This window comes from Anopheles darlingi, chromosome 3 (genome assembly GCF_943734745.1).
Source record: "Anopheles darlingi chromosome 3, idAnoDarlMG_H_01, whole genome shotgun sequence".
Taxonomy (NCBI): domain Eukaryota; kingdom Metazoa; phylum Arthropoda; class Insecta; order Diptera; family Culicidae; genus Anopheles; species Anopheles darlingi.
Genome location: NC_064875.1, coordinates 51,100,508 through 51,116,947, shown reverse-complemented (window position 1 = coordinate 51,116,947; position 16,440 = coordinate 51,100,508). Strand labels below are relative to the sequence as shown.

The 16,440-nt window shown below is 50.7% G+C and overlaps 1 protein-coding gene across 4 annotated transcripts in view; it reads right to left on the bottom strand.

Moving 5' to 3' along the window:
* LOC125955780 (FH1/FH2 domain-containing protein 3) overlaps nt 1–16,440 on the bottom strand; it is a 75,320-nt gene that overhangs the window by 54,581 nt on the left and 4,299 nt on the right. The window contains exon 1 of one of the 4 annotated variants that reach the window (XM_049686937.1): nt 13,338–13,923. The exons of the other annotated variants lie outside the window; for them this stretch is intronic. The gene's annotated coding sequence lies outside the window, so the exon portion shown is untranslated. Of the gene's footprint in view, nt 1–13,337; nt 13,924–16,440 lie in introns of those variants that run through there. 4 annotated transcript variants of the gene reach the window in all.

The window sequence follows — 16,440 nt, the reverse complement described above, 5'->3', positions numbered from 1 at the left end:
GGCTCGTGCACACACGCGCGCGCGTGAAATATGCCGTGCCATACGTGCAAATCGACCCCACCCCCGGGGGGGGGGTGCGCAACCCCGGTATGCCACTATAATTACGTTGACCAAACTTCAACCGCCCCGTCGCGGGAGTGATTGTCACGCGCTCACCCGACCCCCGACGACCCCACCAACACCTAATAACTCCCAATTACTATGTAAAGTGCTATACTAAACCCTATCGCTCTAGACCATTCAATGTCAACGCAGCACAAGAGCGCAGCGCGGGCGGACGAACACAATCACGCATCCTACTACGTGGCACCATTCTGCTTCTACTTGCAACCAACTCACCAGCGGTCTTGCAATGGTGCAAGCCGTCGAATGCACCGAAAGGAGAAGGCCCAAAAAACCGCAGCAAATGGTTCCTCGGTGCGAAACCGGTTCTAGTGTACACCAGCATTAGCACAGCACAGCACAAGAATGGTTTCCGAGTGCCAAGCCACCACCAAGAACCACAAGAGAGCTGCACACGATCACCGTGGAGTGCTCATCCAATTGGTCGTGATCCATTGGCGCCACCCAGTGTGCCAGCTAGATCCGGAGCCGGAGTTTGGTGGAAATTTATGCAACAGAAAAACCGTTACGACATCGATACCAACCCGGGGTAAGAACGAGATGGATGCATCCCGTTGTCGTGCAACGATCTTCGCAAGATGCAGTTTCGCACAAACGAGATTAAACTCCCAGACTCAAGCCCCCCGGGGAGAGGAGGTTCAAAAGTTGAAAGTCGATCAAACTCGTATCAACAGACGCTCGCTACTACCCCACCCAACACTCTCCTGCAGCAACATTTCAGTTTCTCCATTTTGATTTCCATCGCGAGAAGATGGTGCTCGCGCGCGCGCCCATTTTTCACACCAAATCAGACGGAAATACCTCACCGGGTACGACTTGCTCTCTCTCTCTCTCTCTTTTTGCACTCCACGGAGTGAGCTGGCTAGCACGACGGGAAAAACTTTAACTTTTCATCAAACCCACCACACCCCCCAACGGAGCACGGTGCCGGTGAGTGAGTGCCGAGAAGTATGCATAATCCAGACCCGGCGGAAGCCTTCTCGTCTCTCGTCTCTCGTCTGCTGCTGCTGCTGATGGTGATGGTGATGCCGGTGGTCGGCCTCAATTGCAACATATTCGGTTCGCACTGATTTCGGCTCCATTTCAACACCTCTTCCTCAACACCATCGCCACCACCACCACCACCGGCGGCACGTCGTCGTCCCCGTTCCAAACCAATTATCGCTTTCTGGTCACGTTTTTTGGACTGAAGCCAGGGGCGCACCGCCACCATTTTGACGCAACGAAGCTCGAGGTATCGGTTCGAAGTGCTTTTCTCTCTCTCTCTATCTCTGTCGGTCCCTAGAGACCAGCACAGTGACCGATCGTCGTATGCAAACACAGTGGCCAGTGGCCACCGATCGGGAAGCTGCGGAGTGACGGAAGCGTGCTCGAGTTCTGGCGTTGCTCGAGACTGTGGCCATCGCTGGCGATGAGCGGGAACGGGACCGGATTGAGACATAATGATTTTCACCAAACTGACCCCCACGGTTGCCGGCGTCGCGGTGCCGCTCACCACACTAACGGGTGCGGTTGCAGCGCTTTGCATAATTATGAATTTTTGGAACTTCCACAAAATGCGCTGTGGGCCGGAGTATGTGGCCGCCAATGACGGAGGTTCGCTGATTTCGCGGCATTTCGCTTGCGTTTCGCTACCAACGGTAGGTCATTCGGTTGGGTCTAGCGAGTCCAGTGAGCAAATTGAAAATGAGGAAAAACCACAGTAAAAGGCACAGGTGGTCAGACGGGTGGCCGCTCCTGGTTTTGTGGTTTGGTTATCGTCCGGATGGGTTGCCTCGGTGGAAGGCCTCTTTTTCTATTTTAACTTTTCGATTCGATTCGACGGCACAGTCGATGGTCAAACGATGGTGGAGGAAATATTTTTTCCAGCATTATTAATATATTTTTCGAGAGCATTTTACGAGTTCAACGTTTAAACACTCCCAGTTGCCATAAACTTTATATCGGACGTTGAGTTTTAAATGCCAAATTATGAACTTGATGTCGAAGAAATATTTATAACGTTGCGCAACTGTATATGTCGTTGAGTTAATATTTCCAATGGTTAATTAATTACTCTCATGAGATTGTAATTGATAATCAAGATCAATCAATCAGAAATGATTATCTAACAAATCAAATTGGAGCAGATAAATTAGAGCGATTCTATGGGCGATTTTTTTTTTTATAAGTAAGTGGGCTCTTTTAAACATATTTCTTACAAAATTTTAATCGAATAGCTTCAATGGAATGAACTATAAAGACCATCTAAACACATTTTAAAAGAAATATTAGATGGAAACAGACGAATTTAATTGAATAAGCGATCAGGTAGCAAGCCTCAGTACTGCAAATTATCCAGAGTGGACATATTTTTAAAAGACAATTTAACAATTCGTAGCTTATTGCTATTTTGATCAATTTCAAAAATTACGTTTAAAAAATCCTAAATACAACGTAATCCCAACCCAATTGGTTTTATAGTTAACCAATTAACTTTACAAAACAGCATTCGTCTTGCTTTGAAATAACAATTAAAAATATTACTTTTCCTTCAACAGGTTTTCAGGCTTTCGGACTTTCGTTTTCTATTTTAACATCAGTCAAAGCTCACACACTACTCCTTATACCACCAGCTCGATGGTGTATCAATTGTAACGAACCATTGACGCGAGTTGCCGATTCTGGTCCAACATCAAAACACCACGCGGTACGCGGGTGGTCTCCCGGGACTGGGCCACATACGTATGGTCTCGGTGCCAACTCCCCCGTCGTCTCCGTTAAAGCTGAGGCGCGGCTTGAGTTATTTGCGGTGAAATCGAAAAATGATTCATCGGCCATCGAAAAAGGGGGTTGGTTGAGGGTGGGTGCGCCCTCTGAGACGACCTTCAGAGCCTTAACAATCTTGAGCCAGAAATCTCAATTCATCGGCCGGTCTTTTCGAATAGACCCAAGGAATCCAATCAACGTCGTCTCGATATCTCTCGCCCAATAGCCACAACCCCTTAAGACTGTCAGCTGTCTCTCTTCTTGTTCTCTCTCTCTCTCACTTCTTCTCTCACCCCTCTCTGCTTCTAGGAGCCGAGAATGCAATAACGTCAAAGGGGATCGAGAAGACTGATTTACCCCTTTTCCCACCCGACACCTTCTTCAGCGTCGGATCATGCATCGATTTGAAATTCTTGAGATTCCCGTGCTCTAACACCTTCCCGGGACCAACACACACACACACACGAAGGCGCGCCCTTGCGCCTTCAAACACCTGACTAATGGGATGGACTGCGACGATGGTCGCGAGACCAACACTTTCCCAACCGACGATGCTCGACGACCGCGACGATCGCAAAGACGACGAAGACGACAACGACGGCGAGTGACGCATAACCCCTCTTCTCTCTCTCTTCTCTCTCTGTCTGTGAATCACTCATTAGATCATTCCGTGTGCCCACCGGCGTGGCGGATCGTTCCTGGGGCGTCGTGCCCTCGGTCGGTGCCATCCATTCTCGAGACCTTCTGCCTTCTGCCTTCTGCAACACCTTGCACACGGCGATGACGCGGCGCGCGAGAACGCAACGAGAACGAGAAACACGGAAAGCGGATCACAAAGCGGAAAAAAGAAGATCTTCCGAAGACCTTTTTTTATGCTGCTGCTGCCGCCCGACCCTCCGGTTGCCGGTTTCCCATAACGTTTCCCATCCCACTGGCAGCGTTTCCGATCCGTCATGCCGCCGTGACGCGGAGGCGCTATGGGAAGTTGAGAAAGGAATGCTTCTTCGGCCGGGCGGTGCTGATCAGGTGCAAGAGGTGAGGTGAACCTCGGTGTCCTGCAAAACATACAGTCGGTCGGGTGAGAAGACCCCAGGGCCCAGATCCGCGGTAAATTACGTTCCCGTCGTTACGGCCCGTTGACCAGGACACGGTCAATGGTATTGGTGGTGCATGGTTTACAATTAAATTAAAACCATTATTAGTTCCACCACCGGTCGATCGGTTGGTTCTGGGCCCTGTTTCCGTGTGTGTGTCGATGTCGCTCTCGCATCTCATGATGCTGGAAAGATGCGAAGCTCGTTCGATCGAAAACAAGAACTCACTATCACTCAATCGATGCTAGATTAGTGATAGTGACGTCAACATTGGAATGACTTCATTGAACATTGATTTTGCTTTCAAAAAAATACAAAACTCCTCTTCATAACATCATAATCATCATCATCATCATCAGCCAGCGTGACGTCTAGAGTGTCGTGCTACAGGCACACACGCACACACTAACTCACTCAATTGCTTAATAAACATCGAAATACCACGCGACCGCCCTACTGCGGGTAATAATGCTTAAAAATCAATTAAGGATGTTGTTCGCTGATGCGCGTTGCGTCGCTACCATCAAATCCAGCGAATTGAGTATCACGGCACGGAATTGGCACTGGAAAACAAAGGGGAATCCTTGGCAAAGGGGGGGGGGGCTAATCATCTAACCGGGGCCTGCCCGCTGCCGGATCCGCGATACCATCTTTGAATAGTCATTAATGAAATTCAATGCAAATAATGCGAACAACTCCTCCAGTGCCAGTGCCGCTGGTTGGTGGTTTTTTGGGGAGGGAAACGGTGGCTCAAAACGGTCTCATCTCACCCACTGCACATATACGCGGGCGCATGTGGGCCTTCTTTCGGGTGGGAGAGAAAGTTTTCACCTCCACAACAACCAGCTGACCAAAAATTACTTGCACCGAGATAGAGGATTGCTCCTTTTTGGTGGGGAGAGTGTAATAACAATTATTCATAAAATTTGGACTCAAGACAAAGTGAGTGCACATAAAAGAAAGAGCGCGCGGGAGAGAGAGAGAGAGAGAGAGAGAGAGAGAGAGAGAGAGAGAGACAGAGAGAGAGAAGGAGTGCGAAAGTTTCAGCAGTCCAGTCTGGCGTCGTCACGATGGCGTCACGCGGTGGGCGATGAATTGATAATGGAGCTTCTTCGGACGAAAAAGTGAAAAGTTGAAGGCTCCTGAAGGGGTCAAACCTCGCCGAGGGATGCAACAACAAAACACACACAAAGGAGGTCCGGAACCGCGAAAGAACCATCGCGGTCAGCACATGACATCAATTTCACACCATTGTCCATTTCGCTGGAGCTGGTGCTGCTGCTGGTGGTGGTAGCCATCACTCCGGAACGGAATCACGGAACCGGAACCGGGAATGCGAGCGCGACAGCCAATGTCCTTCGCGTCTGGTGGGGGGGAGGGCACAGCAAAGCAACAGCGAAAGGGGCAACAAGGTGCGGTTTGGGGAATTTACAACTTGTAATTGAATTTAAATTGTTGCTCCGAAAACCGGCACGTTGCAGTCGCGGCGGCAGCCGCAGTAGTAGTAGTGGTGGCAGCTCTATTTGCTCTAGTGACTGGCTGACTGACCGACCCTTGACACCGATGGGCATGACGGGCGGGTTCGGGTGGACATGAGGTGAAATGAAAACATAAAACATGGACCTCGTGTACCACTCCCGGTGGGAGCGTGATGCACCAGCGAATGTGGCAAGAACACACACGCCCAGAGAACACACGCTCCGGGGGGATGCGGAGTCGCGTTCTTATCCATCCGGCCAGACACCAGAAGACGACACTCGGACCGACCGATGTTGGACGTTTGGCCCCACAGCGATGGGAAAAACTTTTTATCGTTTCCCAAAAATCTTCAGCCCTCCGGCGCGACTGTGTGTGTGTGTGTGTGTGTGTGTGGATCAGCGAGAATGCATCAGATAGCGCGTGGCGTGAAGAAGTTACGAGCTTCGAACGGTGTACACGCTGGTTTTAGTTATTCGTTTTGCTTGACTTAATTCTAACAAAACGACAGCTTAATAGTAGTTTGGGGCGGCATTTACATAGCCAGCAGCTCGTGGTCACGTTTGCAGACATTTTTCCAACTATTTAGGGGAATGATTTATGGCAAACTTTGCTGTCAGTGTGACGATGGTATCAATGATTTACACAACCACGTTAGGTGGCCAATGTGTACAATGTGCTAGAAGAGACTGAAGTACAACATAACAAACCGTTTTGCATTTTGTTTATTGCTGTTGTATGTTTGCAACATACAACAACGAATAAGTCCATTTGCATTTGGCTACCGGTAGTTGATGAAGATCTTGTATCATAGATATCACAAAGACTTTTGTGATTAACAAAAATATCTTCACTTGGAGTTGGATAATCTTATTTCTCTAATCCACATAACCAATTATACAAGTATACTAGGTAAGTGAAAAAAGACTCCAAAAGAGAAAAAACCAGATAAACCACGTCCATAAAGACTTGTTGATAACTGATGTAATGCTACTTCATTCCATAATAATGTACTTCGACGACATAAACGACTGACATTCGAACAAATCTGAGAATCGCGATCAACAAACTTCGTCACGACCCGCCCGAATGTCCCAAAAAAAAGAGTTACGCGGACCGTCAATAAACAATTAAAATAGAAACCCATTTCAATCCAGCTGCCTCCTTCGCACCAAACACCACCACCACCACCACCACAAACGTGCGAAGAGTGCGCCAACAACGGATCGGTCCGATCGAGATAAGAATAAACCGAGTCCAACCGACCGACACCGTATCTAAGCGCTTCATAATATTCCGATTGCCTTATTCAGCAGCGAATACAGCTTCGGTATACCTTCTCGGAACCCATTCCCTCAAATGCCGATACTTTACTGCACTTGCTTCGCTCGTAAATTGCTGCTTCAAGCGACGAGAATACCCTTCCCACCGTGGGGCCACCACTCGCGGGTCATCAGATCCGGCGCGGCGATAATGCGATTGCGTATCGGACAACGAACAGCGCCCCGTAAGCAACTCTATCAAGTGGAGTAGGTAGAAGGTACATAAATTTATGCAAACGAATTCCCGTGAACACCGTGGAAACATTAAATGAGCGAGCAGATGAGACATAATGTTTCCAATGTAGACACGCGGACGACGCGAGTTCCTTCGACTCGACCCTTTTACGAGGTTTATGATCTATGGTCAGGTGACAGTCTTGTGTCTCCGTGGTGTGTGCGTGTGTGAGGGAAGGGCTCGCGATCCTAGCCCCTTTTTTATGATTCTTCGTATTCCGTTACCTACTGGAGTCGACCTTTTGCTGCCATCTGAAATGTATTCAGAGCGAAGATCTCCTCTTGCCAGATTTCTGATCTTCTATCAATCCGATCACTCCGGTCATTTGCATCCCAAGACACCAGATCGATCGCACGGTGCTCGATGATCACCAATGAAACGATGCGAATGGCGCACTTCCGTGCCGGCCACCGTCATCGCCCGGAATGGCTGTTTTCGATTTCAGCGAAGTTTACCGGCGGAAACCACTTTAAAAGTTCGCTCTCTCTCTCTCTTGCACCCTCAAAGAAGTTCAACTGGGGCCATCGGTTCTACCGAAGGTCACAACCCCCACTGAGTGTGTGTGTGTGCGCACAGCCACGATGATCCCACCGGGAAATCGGAACGATCGCACTCGATTGCTTTAATAGAGCATTAATCGAGGGCTGGGCCCATTATCAGATCGTACCGGCCAATGGTACCGGCCAGTGCGTCCCGGACTGGGTGGGGGTTGAGGGTGTGTGGTTGATGGATAATTTTGACGAGTAATTTTATGTTGTTTTTTCCTTTCTGCACCCGTCTTCTGGCGTCTTTCGGATGAGCCGTGGCCGGCGGAACCGGCTACCTGTTGCGATGATTTTAATGTTCTAACCCCGGAGAGCTTAATTACTCTTCCGGCTGTAGGTCCTGGAGTTCACCAGCTTCTGCCAGCACTCGCTCTCTCTTTCTCTCTAGGGGCCATGGGAACGGAAAGGCAGAGTGAGAGGCTGAGTGAGAAAGAGAGAGTTTTGCCAGCAGCAGCAGCACCAACAACAACAGCAACTCCGGAGAGATGCTTCCGGTGACTGGGGCATTGGTTTGTAATTGTGTTTAATCGCCTGGAGGCCCGGCGCAGGCCCGACTGCCTGATCTGCCAGAATGAACCCAGGAAGGAATATGCCCCTGGGAGTATGACTCGCACTTTCTTGCGTTTTCGTTTGCCCTCCGCATTTCGCTCGCTTAAATGTGAATGAAATGGCAAGGTGCGATGCGATGTTTGATAGCGATGATGTTGTTAAATTTATTTAACCCCGAGAGTTTCGTTATCTTTTCATTCTGGCCTTTAGTTCATTGTTTAGTAGTATTTATGTTACTCTTTTTCCGTTTTTAGCGGCTTCAAGCTCATCTATGACTTATTAAAAGATCCTCAAAAAACTGTTGTGATTAGAATAAGACGCGTGAAAGTCTTGCGCTACACAATGCGAGAAGGGCATCACTTTGCGCTTTGATCGCTCTCCGAACAGAGCTGCTCAGATAAATGGTTCAAAAAATGTTAATATCAACATAACTAAACGAAGAAAATATGCCTTTCACTATTGATCTATGTCATCCCAAGATTCAGAAGCTGATACGAATAAATGATTCCAAATTGCTTGACCAAGAAACAAAAGAAACTCTTTCGCAGAAAGAATCCATTTTGAATCCAAAATAACGGCACAATTGGATACAACGCCATGCATGCTGCTTTGGCATACAATATGCACCATCGCCGGCACACAAAATCTCTCCTGCTGGTCATCAAGCTCGCCCAGCCATCATGCGACGTTTTCGATGTTCCTGCACCTGATCTGTTTCATTATTGCTCCGGGCAACACGTACACGGGCACTTCCCACAAACCCACAGCCCAGTTCATTCGCTATATTTTGGACAAGACACGAAACGAAAAACCCAAAGCGAAAGAACCGGAAGAATCGAATGCATTTTCAGCCAGCCCAACACGCATCCCACGGACTGACACTTATGAATATTTCATCGTCGTCAACCCCTGTCCTGGCGGACGGAATCCTGTGCCTGATGGCTGGCGTTGTACTCGGTGTTGGTGGTGGTGTGTTCATCTCCCATTCCGGGCCAATGGTGCAATCATGTTTGTATTCTGGACGTCGTTTTTGGGTTCCATCGAGTCGAGAGACACAGAGAGAGAGAGAGGGAACCAAATGATCGCGACATCGCGTGGCGTCCACAGAAGACGTCGTGGTCCCAGAGAAAACCGAAACATCCCAAAAACCACCCTCAAACGGTGTTGTCCACCATCGGAGGAGCCAAGTTACAGAGACTTGAAGGCTTGGACACGCACACACACAGACAGATAGACGACGGACACATATTGGCACAGATCACACACATGATCGGTGGTCCCAGGCAAGACCGCAAGTTTCCCAGCAAGTCTAAACCCGATCGATTGGCGATCTGCAACTGTTACACATACCCCGCTGGCTGTGCTGCAACCTCCGCTTCCAGACTACCGGGCGGTTGTGCCAACGAGGAAGTGGAGAAGGGAGGAGAATCCAGCCGCACACAGCCAGCCACAGAAATCACATCATCCCAAAACAACGAGGAACAGGTTTATGGTGCTGCTGTTGCTCCTTTCCTTGTGTGCCCTTCCGTAAGCCACCATCCATCCCGAAACCTGTTCAGCTTTCCCACCCCCCCCGGGACCCACCCCGGGAATGGTCCTGGTTCTTGTGTGCAGTTCTTCCTCGGCGAAGGCTCCCGGGATCGTCGCCAGCCAGCCAACCAGCCAACCAGCCAGCTAGCAAGCAAAAATCATCCAAAAAGAAGAGGCAAAGAAGGGACCGGAGCCCCCGGAACCGGTGGGCATGCTTATGTACGATTCCGTGTGTGTATGTGTGTGTGTGTACGGCAGACGCGACGCGGCCTCCCCCCGTACACCCTTTCTGTGCAAAAGAACGGGCAGCTGGTTTGTGCCAACAAGGAAAACCTGTTTCCCAGGACAGCGAACTGAACCGTCCGTCCGGACCGTCCGGACCGTCCGACCGACGGCGGGTTGGGCAAGACAATCGAGGGTATCGCTTCACTTTGCGCTCGCGCTCATGCAGCAGCCGATCATAAAACGGGCGAACGCCGCCGCGTTTATCAATGAACTTCGGCGCTCGACGATCTCCAGGTTCCATGTAGCAGCCTCTCTCCCCTCGCCAGATTGCCGGATAATAATTTAGCGCAAAACATGTAATAATGTCCCACGACAGATCGAAACGGCGAACGGCGAACGGGGGAAGGAGGTCTATAAACAAATCGATTCAAGTTCAAGACCGCTGCGCAGCCGATCGCAGCCGATCGAAGCAGATCGAACCCCTAAAGGCGAATCAACGCGAAAAGCGGCAAATCGATAAATAAGCCATCGCGTTCCGGAACGACGACGACGACGACGACTGCGACGCCAAGAAGGAGTACCTCCGTTGACATAGAACTCAGAAACGGCACAGGAGAGGGCGAGAGGAATTATGATCTGATTTGAACCGCGGGGACTATGCTCGCGAGCACTAGTGTCTTTGTTTTGGTTTTCGTTTCGCGTCGCGATCGTTTACCGGGATTAGCGGCAGTTGTTGCAGAGCCAAAGCGTAGACCCTTCCCTTCCACTAGCTTCACCTCTCCACCACCGCAACAGCGCTGCGGAAACAGCGGAGGTCAAAGGCACCGTTTTTCATCGATCTGGATCCGAACGTAACGAAAGCCAACCGAAGCTCTCTACCAGCCAGCCACTCAAGCTAAACGTCTAAACGGTGGTTCGCTCGCCGCGCTGCACGTTGAACTCCCGGCTCGGGCTCGGGCTCGGGCTCGGGCTCTTCTAACGGCCTGGGTGGGTGGTTGGGGAACGTGAAAACGGTTCTTCTAAGACGACTGTTAGTTCGCTGTGCCACACAGTACCACTATGGCGACCGGAGAAGCATGAAATTGGCACAAAAGGGCAACAGCAGCAACAGCAGCAGCAGCAGCAGCAACGGCAGCAGTTGAAGTAGAAGAAACACCAAAAGAAGGAGAAGAAGTAAATGAACTTCGTACTAACCGAGCCTACGTCTAAGCCGCGTGGTACTCTGACAGATCGCAGATCAGCGCAGAGAACGCTGCAGCCGACCAGCCAGCCAGGTAGCTTCGTTCGAGAGGGACTTCTAGACTTTAAATCCAAGCGACACACACACACCATGGCCAAGCGAAACCAGGTAGAAGTCGATCCGATGACGACGGTGCCCCCCCCAATCGCATAAATCAATATTCTATTCTCGGATACAGGACAACCGGAGTGCACGGGGCCACATTGCAACACACACACACATGCGCGCTCAGAAGGGGTAAAAGGAGGTGTACTACTCCTTCCCCTCGCTGCTGACACACGCGGTTATCTGTGGATAACCTTCTGTTTTTGGCAAAAAAAGATGCGCTTGGGCGATGGCTCATAAATATATATATTTATGTCCCAACAGGTGGTTCATCATGCATCTTAGACGCGATCGAAAATAGTCCATTCATCTCGTTCGCCGGGCATGATGTGAGAAGATTTCTGACCTGAAAACCTAACAGGTATCTAGTTTTAAGAGGGACAACACATTCCCCAACAAACTGAGCATTTTAAAGACACAGTATGACACAAGGGATGTTTGAACTGACGCATCTTCCGTTTCTGCAATCACCATTTTAAGTTCTACCTTCCAAAATGATTAATGCTTATTCGTGGAACACAAAAAGGGTAGTGGCCTCTTTCGCTACCCCTCTCTCTCTCTCTCAAAAGCTGCTTATCTCAGATGCAAAACGCGACCGAATCTGTTTGCACTATCCACACAGACACACACACACGCGCGCGCACACTATACAGCGCTCGTGACTACACGGTTTGCACGGTTCCACCGTTTGTCCAAATAACGCCCCCGGAGTAACGGAGAAAGGCGTTACGCACTTCGCACACTGGCTCCCAGTGTGCCGATTTACCGATAACAGAAAAACCGGCGACTTGGCCACTCTACCCCATTCCCGAACACGTCATCACCACCACCAAAGGTGAGTAGTTAGTGCGGGATAGTGAGCTGAACTGTCAACCTTCGGGGTCACCAAACAACTAGTACACGAACTATAGTAATGGGCTCTGCGGTGAACGGTGAACGATGGAACTTACCGGTACCGGAACGGGCACCGGACACCGGACACCTTCTACCAGCTGTTCGAAGTCACCCCCGAAGGTGGTGATGGTGAGGCTAAACAGTCTCGCGAGGCCTTGAAAGCGCTCTCCGGGAGGCACACCGGTCTCCGGTTCGATCGTGGCGCTTGTCTTGGTTCGTGTGTGTGTGTGGCTTGGTACGCGACCTGGTTGAGTCCAGACCGTGCCAGCACCTCCCCCCACTCTTTAGAACACGCTGTGCTGTGTATTGCTTTCTATTTTATGTTCTACGGCCGGTCACGGCCCTCATTCTTTGGTATCTGCTGCGTTTCCCTCTCTCTGTTCTTTTATTCTACTCTATTCTCTCGCTCTCTCTCTGTCTCTCTTTAAGAGTGATTGCATATAATTTAATTTTCTGGTATCGCGGCGTGTTCTGTACCACGCGCGGGCACCTACCACCCGTGCTGGTGCTGCCACGTTGCTCCTTCGTGAGCATGAATTCTTAAACACCTTTCCGTGGCCCGAGCGCCACCATCGTGGTCACCAATTTATTATGCAATTCCGTCCGTGCAAGCCTCTCGGCCGTGCGTGTTGAGGCAACGTTTTTCGTGCTCGGAGCACCGAATGCCGAATTAACACCAACAACAACAAATGCTCAATGGCTACCGGGTTTTTGGAGCTCCATCGGTTGCTCCATCAAAACTCATGCCGAGGGTTTGGCGATTGCGGCAAAGCATTTTCCATCAAATACTAATCTCGTTACACGCACACACACACACACGCACACGCTGCGTGACCTTGAGCGCAAAGTTTCCGTTCCCCATGAATACCTTCCCCCGTTTTTGCTCTTACACTAGGCATTTTGCACGCCCAGCATATTAATCTACGAAAAAGAATAAGCAACGCCAGCAGCCGGCAGCCGCCTGAGATCCACGCCAGCCAGAGATGAGCCATAGGAGATGGCCGGCTGTCCCGGGGACGGAGGATTTAACTTTTACTTTTTTTTTGCCGGACAAAGAACACCCTTCCCTCAGGGGGGAAAAAAACCAACCGAGACGAACGGACAGCGCAGTGAGAAGGGAGCATAAGAAGCAAAAGAAGACAAGATACAGAACGGGGTGCGCAGAGCATAAATAATCCGGACGGTCCATTTCGAAGGCGGCTACGGACCGCGGTCATCCCATTCTACTGCTCCGGAAGAAGTTTTACTTACTTCACTTTCCGGTGAAACCGAGCCCCTTAACAACAGATGGTACTACCGGTCAACAACAACCACAACCAAAACTGCAACAATGGTAATGCGAAGAAACGGACTATGAGGTGCGTGTTTCACTTCACTTTACGAGAAGAGGGAGGAAAATCTGAATGAAAATTCCTTTTTTCTTCTCTTCGTTTCCTCCACGCACAGACACACACACACACACACGGAAAGACAAATACCGGGCACAAATACACTGCGGCACCGACAAACGGACACACGATTTATGCCGCACACCTTCTGTGCTGGACTGCTGCTGCTGCTGCTGCTGCTGGAACCACTTGTCACAGTTGCTGCGGTGATCACACTGTACGAACACTTTCCTTCAGCACCACCACCAGCACTATTGGCCACTCTGGCCGTGTTCCCGGTGTGTTCTAGTTTCACCTCGGAGTAAGGACTGCACTTTCACGGTGCAGTTCTTCGCCGGATGCCGGATGGATGAATCACCGCCGGTGCAACAACGGGTTTCAATCAATCCTTCGTACAGCAAACGAGACGATCGAGCGCCTCGCACAAGATCAAGCTCGCGCTCCCTTACGGTACGTCCGGCTCAACGATCGCGCGATGAATGCCGAAGCCGGTTCGGCTCCGAGATGGTGGCAGGCCAACGCGCGTTCTCTCCGCCACACGTCCACAGGTGAGCAGCTCGCCGGCTTTCGCGTTCGCTCGCACGACGCGGCGAGCTGGCCGCCCGGGGGGCGCTGTACAGGGGAACGAGTTCGGAACGAGTTTTTGGGGCGGCTCGCTAAGCCGTCGTCATGTGCTGGTGACGTTTGTTGGTGGCTTTGCAACGAAACAGCTCTCCAGTTTTTTACTCCACTAGCTCTGAACTATTCTAAGCTGAACCCTGATAACTGCGCCAGCGCTTACCGGTCGATAGAAAAAATCGATAGATATCGCATATCGCTTCCAGGAATGGGCTTTAGGAAGAGCTGCATGATAAGCAGCTCTTACGCACGTCGGAATACATCGGGGAGTACACGCAGTTCAAGTGTCTTGTTTTTTTCAAATGTTCATTAAGAAGTAGCTCATTAGATGCATATTTCAGCTCGCAATTTAAAAAACGAAGCGAAACTGATTTCCTTTCGCGATCCTGAACCTGAAATTATGCGCCCCCGTCAACGTCAACAGCTGTCACCACCACATCGACTGCTGGAGGCGCACCGGAGAGTGCAATTCGCATGCACTCATGGCATTATGGGCTCTCCAAGTGTCAAGTATGCTGCTGCTGCATGGCGTTCTCTTGGCGATCTTGCCTGCTCTCCCTTCGCACGATCGAGAGAATCGATCTCTCGATGCCGAGATTTTCGCGTTCGTCGTCATCCGTCACTCACCGCCGACCGGTCCAGCTAAAGGTTTTGGTCCAGCATCCCTCCCCCCGAAAGCCTCATCATAAATCTGAGCCACACACAACAGAGAGATGGATGCTCAGTGCTTTTTGGTTCTTTTTTTTCTTCCCTACCAACAACAACAACTGATGCCGTGTACCTTCGTGCTGCCAATGTCCAACTGTCGAAGGTGTGTGTGTGTGCGTGGGGCTGAGTGGGTTTCGCGAACCTCGGTGTGGTGCTGTACCGCAGCATGTGAGCCACAAACATTGTTGCCCTTTTTGCCAAGGCCAACAAAGCAAGAAAGAGAGAAAGAAAATGATCATCCGAGCCGTACACCGTGTACCGTGTGGCCAGCCTCCGCTTCTGGTGTGCCAAGTCAGCAGACCAGTCCGGTAGACCTTCACGCCCCAGCAGAGCGGAGGAAGAAGAGGAGGAGTAGAGTAGCACAACAGCAGGGAAGCGACGGGAACGGAAGTGCAAATATTGACCGTTTGATGTGCGTTACTCCTCCCCACCCGGTCGGTTGGTTTGTCTGTCGGTCGGTGCTGTGCTATTTGCTTATTGCCCCCGGCCCCCCAACCCGAACTCTCTGTACGTTCCGTGACGAGAGTACCGTACTGCGAATGCGGGGTACTGCTGCCAACTCATTCCTCTAGCTGCGGCTCTCCGATATTTGTTCTCGCACCACTCCACGTCGGTTCGGTTGGCGGTCGTCGACGCTTCAACCTTTCAACCAAAAACTCCGCCACTCGCTCATCCCCCGAATCCTCCTCGATCCTCGGGAGTGAAACTATCAAGACGCACCCAAACGCTGACCGGTGCGTGTGTGATGCAATAATGACTATTTTTAAAGCGATAAAATAACAGGAAAATTTCGTTGTTTCAGATGCTTCCCCCCACCCCAAAAAAAAAAGCCAACAACCCAGACACATCTGGTCCCGTACCCGGCGCGGCTGACGTCAGAGGACACTCTTTGCCAGCTGTCGGCACCAGGCAGATCGGGCACCGGGTGCGATCCGATTGCATTTGTCGAGCGAGACGCAATTGAGCATTAGAAGACGATCCGCGATTCGCGATAGCACAGATCGTGTGCAGGTCATTTTCTATTAAAGAACGATCCCGGCCAATTAAAACCGACGGAGCGGCTGTTGATCTATGGGAATGCTACCGCGTTACGTGATTAGCTGGACGTGATCATCTGGAGATGATCATTCGCACCACGGGACCGTGCCGCGGTTCTAGCAATTACTTTCCATTGGCCCCGCGGCCACTGGTGCTGGTGGGCTAGGATCAATTACAAACTAACCAAGACACTCGCGGGGTAGTGCGTGTGGTGCTAGCCATAAATCCTGGCCGGATGATGTGCACGGTTTACGCTTGATGACACTCGACTCGACCGTTCGCTCGACATTCCAGCGGCTGCGCCACGACGACAGTAGGTGCAACAACGTGCCACAACACGTTTGGTCGAGGCCGAGGTTGGGCTGCTGCTGCTGCTGCTGCTCCAGAAGCGAACACGTCACGGCGATGATTTGCTTGGCCGGTAAAATATCTTTTTACCGCTGGTGGACCAGCTAGACCGACAGGCGGGCTGCTGTCAGGCGTGCCGATGTGTTGCGAGTGCGAGACGTTTCACATGGATCATCATGCCACCCACCCTCGGCACATGTAGGTCGTGTTAAAGGGGGGAGAGGGACAAGAGTAGAGAAGGTTAACGGTCATAA